Source organism: Rhipicephalus sanguineus, chromosome 1, assembly GCF_013339695.2.
Source record: "Rhipicephalus sanguineus isolate Rsan-2018 chromosome 1, BIME_Rsan_1.4, whole genome shotgun sequence".
NCBI lineage: Eukaryota > Metazoa > Arthropoda > Arachnida > Ixodida > Ixodidae > Rhipicephalus > Rhipicephalus sanguineus.
In genome coordinates this window covers 308,495,746-308,511,169 of record NC_051176.1, presented here as the reverse complement: position 1 = coordinate 308,511,169, position 15,424 = coordinate 308,495,746, and the positions used below count along the sequence as shown (strand labels likewise).

Genomic DNA, 15,424 nt, shown 5'->3' with positions numbered 1-15,424 from the left:
CGTGGAAGACTATTTTACTAATGCGAGAAAAATCGTCTTGCTCTTTAGTGTCCCTTTAAAATTGGTGTCAGTACCCCTTTAAGGGACCTTTTTTAAAGGGCCCCTGACCAGGTGACATAACGAATTTTAGTTACACATTGAAAGTTGCTGCGAGCCCAATAAAGAGCATTATGCCAGAAGAATTTTTCTAATCAGTCGGTTAGAAGCTGAGAAAAACAATAATTTGTAGCAGCGCGAAACCATGATGCGAGGAGGCGAGCTGCAAACCCTTGCCGCTCGCCCCGTGTAGCCTTCGCAAGCCAATTCCCTTCTCTGCCCTCTTCGGCATGCGAGCAGGAGGATCACATAACGCATACGCATGAACACGTCATGTGCACACAATGTCACGAGCGCATTGCGTGCCCAAACCAGCCCGAGCCCCCGAGACGCGAGTGGTGTTGTAGCGGCGTTCTTTACGCTTCACCTCTCCAAATTATGCCGAATGCGCCCTCACCGATCACTTGGCTTTCAACCTATTACTGGGCACGAAAGCTGAGACATTTGTACGGACGCGAGACTAGCGGAGTGCCACATGAACATCCAGTTAGACGCGGGAGGATAAATGAGCCCAATGAGCGCTGGGACGCAGTAGAAAATTATTTTCGTTGTAAGGGGTGGCGTACGTCTGCACGATGCGCCAAGCACAAGAACATGAAGGCGTGCGAAACAGAGGTAGATTAGTCTCAAATGTCACTGCGATAAAAATTAAAAAAAGAAAATGCACGCATTCCGTTTGTATGTTTTATTATTGCTCTCAAGTTTTATTCATCCATTCAAGCAACAAATTAGACAAACTACACGTCGCGTCAGATATTTATCGCAGTGTCACGTGCTACTGTTGGCGACGTCAGAGCACAGTCGTCTACGTAGAGGAGTGACGTCACAGCACTACCATCTACGTAGGGCCATTCCACCAAGTACGTCATCCCCTCATTCTCTAGGCACGCGGCCGCGAGAAGAAGGGCAAGCAGCGTACGGCTTAAAATTTGGCCCATTTACGCGGCACGTAGCGTTGCAAATTTTAGCAGACACAATAGTGAATGCCCAGTGTATGCATTGCGCTCGTCAGCTCAAAATTGTCAAACCTGGTGAGGGGCCCTTTAAGCTAGGAGCTAACGAACACCATATAAGTTCCACTCATTTTAATGCCCATATTGCATTCTAGATTTTTGGAGCAGATTGTGGAGCAGAAAAAATCGTGCTTTGGAGCAGCTACTGGCGTCTTCAGAGCAGATGGCAAAATATTCCAAACGACTTCTGGGGTTTAAAGACTCATTTAAGCATCTCATAAATATTAATATTTATTGCACATATAATAATCACTTCAACTTGCAAGAAACAAATAATTAAGCAGATGGATGGTCATTGAACACAAATTAAGGTGAGCAACATATATTTAAAATACCAGTGCTCGTGGCAGAAATGATATAAAAGTGATAAAGCTGAGCACCAAATTACAAATGTAGCCACAATCACATGTATCTATTGCCAAAGCAGCAGTTTATAATCGGTACGAGTTCAATGTTATCATATTTCGCCAAAATAGCCAGCATTGAAAATTTCAAAAATAAAATAAGCTACCGTAAAATTCCGAGCAAGCGCCCCCACCCGTACAAGCCACTTCCCCCCCTCCCCCCCCCTTCCCCCCCCCAACTTCACTGGCAATTTCAAATATCCGCGCCTTTCCGGGAGGGAAACAGGGTGTCTACCAATTAAATATTTCCAAATTCCCTGACTTTTCCAGGTTTTCCATGACCATTTAAAGCGCATTCCATGACCTGTACGTCTGCTTGGAAGAAACTGCACACTGGAAACAAACTCTTGAGTGGTAAAAGCAAATTATGAGGCACTCATATGAAATGGAAACCATGCTGCTTTACTGCATTCCCTTGGCTGAAAGCGTCCTTTACAATGAATAAAATATTAAAAGACTCAATAGTTGTCCACCGACAAATAGAAAAGCTTGCTTATTTGCATCGGTAATGCCTTCACTGTTTCTCTTGCTGCAGCATGGAGACCTGAAGCTGTGCGTCTTCCATCAGTTTTTGTTTCTTTGATTCAAGCTCTTTCACAAGAGTCGCAGTCCTCTTATTTTTTTCTTTCAGCATCCAATACATCCACCCGTTGGCACTTCGAACCATGTCTATCATCTTGTCTGTTACGTCAACTTCTGCAACACCACCTGCTGCAGACACCTCATTGTAGTACCTTTGCGCTACAAGTGACTCCTCTTTCATATTTTCCACAGGACATTCCTTGTTCACCAAAAATCCCCGCTCCACGGAAGAATTTCCACGTGAAAGGCAAAGCGCAATCTTCACAAACAGCAATAGCTCATCATGAGACAGTGTTCCACCCACAATATGCACTCTGATCGACATAAAGGCTGGAGACAGGCAAGAGTTCAAGCTCTAATGCCAGTCGTAGGTGACGGCACATCTAACGCACCAGTCCTTTACACTGATGCAGCCCAATATCTACAGAAATTGGCCATGTGTCTGGTCGTAGTGGAAAATACAGATTCTGTAACGGTATCGGCTACGCTTAACACCCTAGACAGCGGCACGGCAGAAGAGGTTGCTATCGCCCTTGCTATCATACATGCTTCACAAATACCAGCACCGGACGAACCACCTGGACAAACTGAAAAAGGTGCGGATGTTTGTCTGCAAAGCACTTTGTACCACACTCACAGCAGCCAGGTGTTTTTTGCTCACAGCGTGAATGGAGACAGCACCGATGCCCATATTGCTGGGTGTAAAAGTCTTCTTGCATGCTGCACACTGAGCCTTACATGTGTCGTTCGGCACTGCTCTAATCCATGAGGAGTGCTCGGATATTTCCACAGTCATTCGCCCAATCAGGGTTAAATGAACACTTCTTTGCGGGAGGCATAGCAACTCACTGCATGCTCACTGCATTGTAATAAGAATGGCAATAAGGCTCCTTGCAGCCCAGGCAGCTTGAGATGTGGATTGGATCGGACCCAATCTGGATTACCATATTTACTCTACTACTATTCTTGCATCCCAGTCTAATTTACACACCTGTAAACTACACTTTACAGTAAAAAATAATTACAGCTCGCATATTCTGTGAACCTTGCCCTCTACTGATGGCACTTCTAGCCTAACCAGAAGGCCCTCAAGCTGAGCCGAGATCGCAGCCAAGACAAACATGCACAATTTTATGCGTGTGAGTAACATTGTACTCGGAAAGTGATCTATGTCCATGTGATCTGTAGAAGCACCAACTATGCACTGCTTTTTTTTTTACTATACTTCTGCTTAGCTGTTCTGTGTGGTTGAAGGAGTGATTTTTTAAGCTTTGATCAATGCTAATGAATATTTTCGTGAAGATCTCAAAGACTACAGTCACTTTCCATGACCTGGCCATATTTTTCAGAAATTCCCTGACTTTTCCAGATGTGTTCAAATTCCCTGACTTTTCCAGGTTTTCCAGGTTGGTAGACACCCTGGAAAAGCGCCCCCCCCCCCTTTCACCGCTCCGCGACAACGCGGCCAGGCAACAGTGGCCTGCCACATCCAGTTGACAAAAGAAAGTTTCCGTGGATTTTTCTCCAAATATTGTTTTTTTTTTTTTTGTGGTCCTGCTGGCTGCCATGAATCCAATCCAATCCAATCCTGCATTGCACTGCAGCCCGATTGCTCCGCGCATGCTCCGCGCCATTCGTTGCTTTGTGTTTGCGGTGAGAGGTCAGCTATGCCTATGCAGTCCTACACAGTGGCGAAGAAAGTCGAGGTTATTCGATGGCATCGAGAAAACGGAAAGAACGTGCACCAGACGTCTCGACATTTCAAGCTCGACCGGAAGCGGATACGGGAATGGGAGAAGAATTTCGATAATTTGCTGCAGCTAAACTACGGGAAGGCAAAACTTCAACGGAAACTCAGTAACGGCGCACCAGTGTTCAGCAAACACGTGGACGATGCGCTCTTCGATTACCTTGAGCGCGAAAGAAGTGCAGGACGTGCCGTTAGCAACCGGATTCTTTCCGAAGAGGCCATCAAAATTGCCAACAGCATGCAGTTGGGAAACTTCATAGCCTCCAGCCATTACATAAATCGTTGGAAACAACGGTTCGGTGTTGCAATGTGCCGCGCTACGAACGAGAGCCAGAAGACGCCAGAGGAACTTTCGGAGGCAGCAAGTGCCTTTCGGTCTTCCGCAAACTCGCTGCGACGGCGCAACGACGACACCTTATACAGTCAAACACGGATATATCGAACCCACATATATAGAATTTTCAGCTATATCGAACTCGCAAGTTATCCCCTTGAAAATCCTTTGTAATAGTATAGAAATTCGCACGTTTATATCGAACGGTATTTTTACCCACCATCGGATATATCAAACGCCGTGCAAGCTGGAAGGTGCGCTTTGGCACTCGCTGCGCACTGCGACCTTCGCCACCTTCGCGGCACCACGCCTCCGCTGACACCCGAAACGCTCAAAAACGTGAGGGCGAGAGGGCTTGGACTGTACTCCTGTTGGGCGCGTTCTCCAACTTCCGGAACGGCTTTTTTTTTTTCTTTTTTTCTCTCTCTCTTTCTCATGCTTTCTCCGCGTTACCGTCGGCTCGGAGAGCAGGAACGGAGCCGGCGGCCTCCTCTTTTCGCCTTTTCTTTCTTTAGAGCAGGAACGAAGGACCCAGCGGCCTCCTCTTTTCGCCCCGCTTTTTTTTTGTTGCTGTTTTGTGAGTTTCGATCAGCCAACCACAGCCCGCACCTTTCGTATTTGCTCAGCCAACCACAGCTCGCGCCTATCGTACATCGCTGCTGCCCTCGCAGGTAGCCATCGCCGCCATCGTGACTGATCGCGAGCGCTTTGTTGGCGAAGTCCACTTCCGTGAGTTGTCACATACCACCGCATTCCTCTTTTGCATGCGTGCTGTGCAAAGAGCGCTACGGACTACTTGAATTTTCGATTTCTCGACTAGAAATGGCCAGTGTCAAGGAGCGCAAGAACACAGTGGCCAACTACTTCTGGAAGGCAGGCTTCGTGACGGCGGAACTTGCAGAAACCGGTGAAAACGACAATGAAGAGCGCATAGACGACGCGTTTCGCAAGTTATCGTCCCTCTTCCCGGCTGCCGTTCCACCCAAAGTATCTGCGGACGATTTCGTGGAAGCGGACTGCAATGTTCAGGCTCTTGTGAGCCTCGCTGACGAGGACATTGTAGCTGCAGCCGCAGGGACCCAGGATGCCCAGGCCGACAGCTCAAGTGGCGACGAAGATTGTCCGGACGAGGCGGTGGCTACACGCGCATACTCCGCCGCTGATGTGACGGCAGCGTTCGGCTTGATTTGCCATTGTTATGGCAACATGAAGGGAACCGGGCTGTCGCACCTGGACAGCCTCGATAAGATCGAGGCCGGCGTCTTCAACTTCATTTCGAAGACGAAGAAGCGGGCCAAGATTAGCGATTTTTTTTTTCATGCAAATAAAACATTCTGTTGCACCGTGTGTGCAGAATTAGTTGTCATTCTTGAATGCGCCGATTGTAGGTCCGCCACTGGTAAGGTCTCGGGGCCTGTATTTTTTTTATATCGAATTTTTCATATATCGAACTAATTCGCGATCCCCTTTGAGTTCGATATATCCGTGTTTGACTGTATAACATGGCCAACATGGATCAGACGATGGTGCGGATAGACAACCCCGCCAATAGGAGGAACAACGTTGTCGGCGAAAGTGCCATACGGATTGCGAACACTGGATGTGCCCGGCGAGGCTTCCCGGTTTGCCTAGCTGCTTGCGCCACCGGCCACAAGCTCCCGGCCTTCATTATCTTTAAGGAGCAAAGCGGAAAAATTCCAGCCAGGGCCTTTGCGAGCTTTCGCATACCAGGTGAGAATAATTTTTTTGATGGAGGCGAGGGGTCACATTGTCGCCTAGTTCGTTTTATCACAACGCTGACCTTTTTTCCCATTCGTAGCATATGTTCGTCTCACCGCCACGAAAAACAGCTGGATGACATCGGAGAAAATGCAAGAATGGCTGTCCAGAGTCTGAGGCCCAAACGTCAACGACATGCGATGCTTACTAGTGTTGGACCAGGCGCCCATCCATAAGACAAGCCGCCACAAATGCCTTCGAGGAGTACGACACCGACGTGCTTTACGTGCCTGCGGGGTGCACGAGCATCCTGCAGCCTACTGATGTGTATTGGAATAAGCCGTTCAAGTCCACCTTGCGGCGTTTGTGGGAGCAGTGTATGCGTGAGGAAGCGCGAACACTGAAGGGAAACTTGAAGAAGCCGTCGCAGCAACATGCGCTCGATTTTGTTGCCAAGGCGTGGGCCGCTGTACCTGAGGAGAAAGTGGCACAGTCCTTCAAGGGACGCGACATTAGTAATGCGCTCGATGGCTCGGAGGACGGCGACCTGCACAGCGGACTGGCTGATGTTGGAGCTGTGGTGCAGAAGACCGCAGCAGACTTCAAGCGGAATGCTGCGACCTGTTTTTTGCAACTGACTCGGAGGAGTCTTTCGATGGTTTTGAAAGCGATTAGAAGCTACAACAAATCCTCGGCCTAAATAAAGTTCACTGTAATAAAACTTTAATCTATGCGCACTGCGTTTTTTTTTCTGGAGCGAAAATTTTGCCGCCATCCTGAATTTTGGAGCCGTTCCGAGATAGTGCCCCCTCCACCTTTGCCAGCAATTTCGACTTCATCTGAGGGGAAGGGGGGGCTTGCTCGGAATTTTATGGTAAATGAGCTATACAGTAAAAGCTCGTTAATTCGACTCGTTAATTCGGAAAATCGGTTAATTTGGACACGTCATCTGGTCCCTGTAAATATACGCATCATTCTATGAGACTGGGCGCTCGTTATTTCGGACAGATTTGACCGCAAATCGGATAATTCGGCGACTTTCGGGCCGCTGGCGAGGCTCGAAAACGAAAAAAGAACAATTCGGAACAGAAGTGAAGCTCAAACGCAGCATCGCCATGGACATCAATTGTCGACTTGGCTTGACTTGAGACTGGTTGAACGCCTTTTCTTCGCGTGTGTTGTTGGCGGTGCCATTTTATTGCTTTGTTCCCGTTGGTGTGCTGCATTGTTGAACGCCGTTTTATCGAGGAACAATTCAGTACGGCTCCTTTAGATTGATTGTTGCTGGTGCTTTTGTGCCGACGTTTCGTGTGAACGCACTCTCCGCCGATGGCAACGCCGGCGAAGCGGCCCAAGTACGAGGCGAAGGACTTCACCACCAAAGTAGAAATTTTTCGTGCCCTGAAAAATGGGCTCTGCCGACAAGGAGTTGCTCCTGTGCCATTACGTCAGCAAACAATACGACGCGAGTCTCCTGAGCGCAGTTAGCATTCTTGCGTATGTGTGGCAGAACACGCCTGCGCACGCCATTGCCAACTGTTTCAGGCACAGTGGCTTTGTTGTACCCGACTCCAGCGATGACGAAGTGACGCCGAACGACGGTGCCTACGATGGACAGGATTTCGGAAGTGTTATGCCTGATGCAGTGACACTAGAGGATTATATCGACATTGATGATGGTGTTGCCACTGCCGGCTGTCTGACTGATGAGCACATCGTCAAGGAAGTGATGCATGGCAACGAATCCGAGAACGAAGAGCCTGAAGAGGAGCAGCCACACCATGAGGCACATGGGCCCCCTCGCACTGTGAAGGAAGTCGCGGAGGCCCTCGTCGTCCTTGAAGAACTTTGTTTTGGCACTGCAGACAGCATGCGAGCTGCTGAGCACCTTGAAGGGCTCAGAAAAATTCTGTCCGCGCGAATTTCTGCTCGAAAACAGACACGCATCCGAGATTACTTTGTAAAGTAAAGGTTTGTTAAAAAAAACTCTTGCATTTATTGTGTTTATTTCGACAATTCGATAATTCGGACATTCGGTTAATTCGGACATTTTTTCCGGTCCCTAGAAATCCTAATTAACGAGCTTTTACTGTACACTTAAAATGCCAGTTCTTATGGCATAAATGAGGTCAAAGCTGATAAAGTGCAATATGTAATCAGTCACACATCAAAGTCATCACGGCAACAGTTAGTAATCGTTATGATAATGAACTAATCTCACACACATTTTACCAAAATAGTCTGCTTGTCAGGTACAAATATACATTTAAATCAAATATACAGGGTGCTTCAAGAAATGTGCCTGAAAATCCTCAGAAATATCGAAAATGAGACATTTTCACGCTGCCTTCGTAATTACGTTTTCTGTGCCGACAGGCATCTTAAGCTGAATGGAGGCATCAATTACGACAGGAATTAAATTAATTAAGTTTAGAGTTTTAATTAAGTTTAAGAGAATTAGGTTTAAGAGAATTAAGATAATTAAGTTTAAGAATTAGAGGAGACGGGTGGTCAAGTCAAATGAGAAAATTGCAGCCCTTTCTGCGAAAAGCATGTTGCCACTTTCAGATTTCACAAAAGCAGCCGCTGGCAATTATTGGAACGTTTGTCATGTTTCAAATTACTGAAATTTGAAACATGACAAATTTCGACAAATATCGCCGGTGAAAGTGAAACTCGGAAGAGCGCCTCCAAGATGTCTAGAATGAGCAAGCGTCGTTGTACCAACCATCGATTGACTTCGCTTTGTGGTTGTGTGGGTTTCTTTTGCAATTAGACAACCTAGGGCGTATGTACGTTAACAAACGCAGAACACGCCTGCAATTGCCGTCGTGGACAGTGATGTCATTCTGGTCGTCTGCTAGTTAAGCTCATCGGAGATTTGGTTTTGGTTTCGTCAGTGAATTTGGCTGAATTTCATTGCTCCGCAATAATTACCGGAGGCTGATTTCTCAAAATCTTAAAGCGGCAATGGCCTTTTCGCAGGAAGAACAGATATTCTCCCATTTGAACCGACCGTCTGTCTCTGCTAATTCAAGTTATTTATTTTATTTTAATAATGTCGTAATTACTGTGTCTGGTCATCTTAAGATGTCTCCCATCACAGAAAATGTAAGTGTGAAGGCAGTGAGCAAATATTCCATTTCCCCTATTTTTGATGATTTTCAGGCACATTTCTTGAAACACCCTGTACATCAACAATGCCAGTACAAGTAGCATTGTCAATGTGCTAGTGTACAGCTAGTATACAAGCTGCATACTAGATGATAGTATACAGCTTATTTTTGTTTTCGTTTAGGCTCACTGGATGGTCACACGGTTAAAGTTCACCGTTTTTAGTTCTCCAATGCCATTTCAGAGCAGGTTCGGAGCAGTTACTAACAAATATTACACTTCAGAGCAGCATGGAGCAGCATTTCTCTTTTGGAGAAGTTTGGAGCAACTGGAGCAACACTTCCATCACTGAGATTACTTTCAGAGGGGCTAAATCTCGCAAAGAACTATTGCAGCAGCATCTGTGTCAACATTTTCCAGGTGATTAAAACTCCTGGATTATCCCAAGAACATCCATAAGGACTTGTTATTTGAAACGAGATCTTCTTTTGAATTAAAAAGCACAAATTCATGCACCTAAAGGTAAAGCAGGTGCTCTGTACGGTTCTCGGGTACCCAAAAGCCCATAGTCAACGGCCCCGTTCGTGTAGTGCCGTCTACAAGCACATACGTGAACCTGAACAAAATTTCGCCATGCTCACTGGCCGCGTTGAGTCACTTGTCCTTTCTATACCATGGCTCTTTCCAAAGAACACAAAATGGCGCTACAGCAACATGTTAGACCCGCCGGCAGCCTAGAAGCCTCCACAGTTGTGATTGCTGGGTGAGTCATTGAAATCGTCACTAGGCCTTATCGTCTGACTCTTCAGAACTACAGTCGAACCTCGTTAATACGTACCCGCTTTAAGCGTACTAACGGTTAAAACGTAGTTGCGACGAATCCCCGACCGAGTCTCATAGAGCCTAATGCATTCGCTGACCGTTTAAGCCGTAGTGCTTCACCCTACGCCTACCGGTTAGTGCGTACCCGGCGTACCGCGATAACGTTTTGTGCCATAAAATTTTACTGCGCCGCTGAACTTCCCGACGCCACAATGTGCCGCCAAAGGTTTTCAGTCTTTTCGAGAAGTGCGTAAATCGGTCGATCCCGGATTCCGACTTCCGCGCGATTGCGGCGACGCCTTTGCGGGTAAGCTTCGGGAAAGAACGAAGGTGAGGCGACGGCCACCGACGAACGCGCCAGCGTGACTTATCGCCGACAACCTTATCACAAGGTATCTGCTCGGGCACACGTGCGGCGCAGCACTACTTTAAGGGGGGAGGTGGCGATCGAAAAAAACTTTTTTGTTTGTTGACCTACAGTAATGAAATTTGGCAGGCGCACTGAAGAATGTCTCGAATAGCTATACAGTCGCCGACCGTTTATTCGGACTCGGCGGGAACCGCTGAAAAGTCCGAATAATCGGGAGTCCGAAAAAAAGGATTCACCAGAAAAAAGCGCTTTTATTGGCCCAGCGGCCGGAAAAAACTTGTTAGTGCGCGTCTGTACACATGTACGCTTACGCGCGACCAAGTCGGCCTGTATTTCAGCCAATGTTTGGCCACCACTGCGGGTCTTCAATAGCACCGCAACAGCCTACGCTAAATCCGCATTTGATGGCTGTGGTGTGGGAGGTGCATCATCACGGCAGTCACTGTCCACATGCGCTGGTTCGAGTAGCTGACGGATCTCATCGCCCAACTCGGCGAAAACTCCCAAGCAACTTCCACCTGGTGAATAATCGCCGCTTTTTTTCGCCATCGTCAGGGCCTTGTAGTCGCCGCGTTTCTTTAGTTCCGACGGCGCACATGGAACGGGCAGCGTCGGAGCAATTTCAGCAGATCAGGCCTCGCATGAGCAGGACACAAAGCTCGGGATGCAGATCAGGCCTAGCCACAGAAACATGAGAACGCAAACCCTCACACGCCAAAAGGAAACGATGTTGGTCTAGTTGATGTTGCAGCGCTTCTGTAATCTGTTGTCGTACTCTCTTCGTCCGAATTAGGATCCGCGTCGTACTCGTACGCGCTGTCATTCGCCTCAAACGCCGCACAGAGCAGATTCCAAGCTTGGCTTGGCTTGGCCTGCTGTTTGGCCGTTGTAGCCGTTCAATGGATACGTGACTGGCTAAAGCCAAAAGGCAACCGTTACGTGTAGCCAACAAACATAGCCTTCGAGATCGGTAACTTCTGCGTGGATTTTTGACACTGGCACGATCTCCAGTTATAGCCAGTGCAACATTTCAGTGCTGGCAACCCAGTAAAAATATTGTAAACATTGCTGACAGCTTGTTATGGCGTTCAACGTCGCACTCTATCAGCCAGTCGGAGTCCGAAAAATCGAACGGCGGGCTGTGGGGCGTCCGAATTTTCGGTCGTTAGTTTACATTACTTCAATGGGACGAGTGGCGGTGCCGCGAAGGTGTCCGAATAAACGAGCATGTCCGAATTTTCGGCGTCCGAATAAACGGTCGGCGACTGTATATCAAGTTTCATTGCGATATCTCGAGCAGTTTTCAAATTACACTATGTTACATAATCTGATGACATACTCTGCTTGTGAAAAGCCTAGCATTGTAACAAAACATGCCAGGAAGGTCCAAGTGGTTTTGATCTTTACTCAAAAGAACACTACACAGGATGACATTATTAAAAATTGTCTATTCCTTTTAGTTTTTTTACAAATAACATCCCCATCAGCTTCATGCATTGCATCAGAACTTCTCATGCACTAATTATCACATACAAAAAAAACTAGGCCCTAAGCAAGGTGAAGAATAATGTCATCCTGTCAACAAGACTTCAAGGATTAAAAGAAAAAAAACGGAATCAAAATCTGTGCAGTAGTTGCCAAGATATCTGCTCCACAAGCTGAGCAACATGTCAAAAAACAATATTGAGAAAACTGCGTTTAAAGTTTGGCCTTCTCTAAAACACCTAAAGATTGTGATCTTTGGCTTTTTTTTTTATGATGTTTCACTTCTTGGACATGTGGCCTTTCTCCAGTGTGCCTTTGTTCTTTTTTCATAACCTCCTGCTTTTTTTGATCTACAAAAAACCAGTCCGATTTCAAACCAAGTTCTCTGCATGAAGGTGTGGTGTGATAGACTTGACAGAAGATATTGCAATCTAATAAGGCCATATACTGAAATAATTACACATATTTTTTTGTATTTATGCTGTCATTAGCATAATTAAGTCTTGCTTATTGATTACAATTAATCATTGAAAAATTTTTATAAAGAGTGAGGTTTGTTGTGACAGAAAATGGCTCACACCATGATAGCCGATGCCTTCGTTCCAAATAACAAACAGTTATGGCCAAGACGTTAGTGGCACAGGAATTTTTGAGCAGTTTATTCAATGACGCGAGTCGGGCAGATAAAAATTCACCCCCCTGCTTGATACACGTTCTTTTACCACTCTCGCGTATGAAACGTATTATCATTCGGCCGACCGCGGCAGCGCTAATCTACGAGGCTTTCATTGTTTCAGAACATTCATAAACGCCTGCGGCGATACCAAGCACGGCTCCAAGCACGTCTAAATTACATCGCTAGTGCTTATTGACAGCACTCTGATCGCGAAGTGCTCGACCGCGGGGTCCGTGGAGCCGGTGCGTGATAGGCTTGGTGGCGGCGTTCGGTGACGATGTGCGAATGCGAAGCTACGATGACGAAAAATTTGCGCGCAGTATACTTGGTCTCGCATTTTTGGGTGCCAACGCGCGAAATTGCTACCGCTGCTCCAAGCAGTTCGTGGCCGTGGGGTCTGACGAGCTTGGCTGTGGAGTTCACTGCCGATGCGTAAAATGCCCATCCGCGGCTCCGAAGTGCCGGCGAGCGATGTGCTTCTTCGCTTGCGAAGACGCACATAGCAGCGGGTACGCTAGCGCGTTGTTCTTGCCCGCAAGGTTCGAGGTTCGTCTCGCTAAACGGCGCCATGAGCGGCGTTAGGCCTAGTGACGACTCCGAGCAGTAGGTGCGCAGGCCGTGGTGCCCGTTGCTTCGAAGTGCGTAATGCGTGGTCGTGAGTACAAAGAGTTGTCCCGCGATGGCCTTAGTCACGATCTCAGAAGTGCTGATAAGCAGAAATCAAAACATCTAACCGCGAATCCGACGCTGAAGTCAACGCTAGAGAGTCGGTCCGAGACGCGCGTTTGCGATGTTCGCTAGGAGCACGGCGCACCATCGTAATCAGATCGAACTTCCTCTTGCAGCTCCAAACTAAAGCGTAATTATATTCTAAGTGATCGTCGAGCCGTGAACACAGAACAATTGCGAACGTGTCACGAAGTAGCGCGATTCTCGACAGCCGTGAACTTCCGACGCGCGATCGGCAGACGACGATCTCCCGGACCGAGCATCGGACCAATGGCGAGGCGAGCTGGGGCAACATGGCGGACGCGGCCAATCGCAGGCCTCGGAACGACTCTCAAGTGTTTGCTTTTTGTGCGCTTCTTTTTGAATGGAGGAGCCCGCTGAAGCGGGGAATTTGAACACGGAGAAATGCCCTTTCCGACAAGCCCAAGAAGTTGGTTCGCGGTCGCGCCATCGCGGAGCTACAGTTTTTTGAAAATCGCTGTTTTTTTTGCGATTTCCACAATAATTTTCGCCACCTCAGAGGGCAAAACAAATTTTTCGAAGCACTTCTGGTTGGTTTTCAGTGTAGATATTTTGGAATCAGATAGAAAAAGGGTTCCAGAAACTGAAAATTTGATTTTCAGAAAAACGATTTTTTTGCCTTTTTTCGCGATACGAAAGCCGCGTCCCCCCTTAAGCCTACTGCACGCTTTTAATAGGCGACAACCTCAACGCGCTGGGCCGCCGATCGCTGCCGCCTCGTTGTGCAGGGCCGTGTTCAAGCGCGCGGGCTTTGTAGAAACGAAACAGCTCGCTGTTGCGGAGTTGAGCGTTGCTGGTCGTGGGCGATGAGAAACCTCTCTGCATAGACGCTATCACGCTAAACGCACGCGTACGGTACAGCAAGCGTAGCGCTGTTGTAACCATACTGCACGCTTTTATTGAGCGACCACCCAAACGCGCTTCCGTCCGCTGCCAGGACCGCTGGAGCGTCGCGGAGTGCGCATCGCTTGCAGGAAGTTCGTCATCGCCGCGTTAACCGAACAAGCTCATCTGTGCTCATCGCCGCATCTGTGCACGGTCTGGAGCGAAGTGGGTACGAAGAACACTCCCACGACAAATGCGCGCGTGCGGTACAGCAAGTGGCCCGCGGCCCGGCAGTGACGGCGTGAGCCGAGAAGGCGACACACTGCACGCAACTAGCCAGGAGACGATCGGCTCCATGCAGCCGTGTTTCACTGAAGCTTTGTCAGTTTTCATTTAGTAGCGGATCGCGGTACAGACGCACGCACATATACCGCGGAAAGCCGACACTGTCCGTTCTGTCGCTACGTTGGTCACTGCGTAACCGGACCCTGTAATAGTTCCGAAATGCTCCTTGGCGTCGCCACCGCTCGCTATCGGCACTATCGGACGGTCGTGCGACAGTACCAGAATCTTTTCTCCAGTTTGGCAAAAAGAAATAAAAGGCTTTCCAGTGGGTACTTTAGGCAATATTTGCTGTGGCACTGTATTTATTTCTTTGCTGGCGGCGATGGCGTATGCGAGGAAATGCAAATTTTTACTTGGTGGTTAATGCGTACTACCGTTTAGTGCGTAGTTATGCGGCGTTCCTGGCAGGTACGCATTAACGAGGTTCCACTGTATTTTGTTACTTCACAATATTTTGTTACCATTGTTGCTTGAGCTTCGCCTCACAGTAGTTCCACACAATGATGAACATACACTTATATTTTCGGCGGCATTGACTATGATGCCAGCACACATGAGCCATATCACTGTGTGTTATGTACAGCAGCTGAACTTCATTTCGTGTGGCATTCTTGTCGGTGCGAAGCATTTGAATGTGGAGATCGGTTCTTCTTAAATGTATCATTATTGTGCATTGAATTGAAACTGTAGCTGATGTTTGTACTGCTGATGGTGGTGATCAGCTGGCGCTGAAAGCCTAAAGCTTCGAGGTTCCCGAATAGCCTGTAGGTTGTCCAGTAGGCATCGCACCATCACAATACTGCTGTCTACTTTAGAGATCTCGCATGCGGCCGATGTTCTATGGCTCAGGAGGCCAGTGCAGGGTCAAAGCATGTTTGCCACTAGCGTGGGTGGGCCTTTAGAAATTTCGCTTATAAGGACCATGTTATGGCTGATTACAGTTGAAACCAACAACACAGAAAGCCTGAGACATTGAAATTCACATCACAGCGAAATATTTCCAGTTTCCCCGTGGATGGCGATTACGGTGAATGCATTTCATATCTTGCAACAATGAAATATCACTGCGCTGCAATCCTGCACAAACAAAACTTGCCATAACATTAGTCTCCATATTGTCTGGTGTCATCAAACATGTA

General features: G+C 47.7%; 1 protein-coding gene and 1 pseudogene across 3 annotated transcripts in view; one reads left to right on the top strand and one right to left on the bottom strand.

Moving 5' to 3' along the window:
- Positions 1–15,424, bottom strand: part of LOC119379424 (transcription elongation regulator 1) — a 417,021-nt gene that overhangs the window by 344,561 nt on the left and 57,036 nt on the right. The window lies entirely within an intron of this gene.
- Positions 3,690–6,573, top strand: LOC125756914 (uncharacterized; annotated as a pseudogene).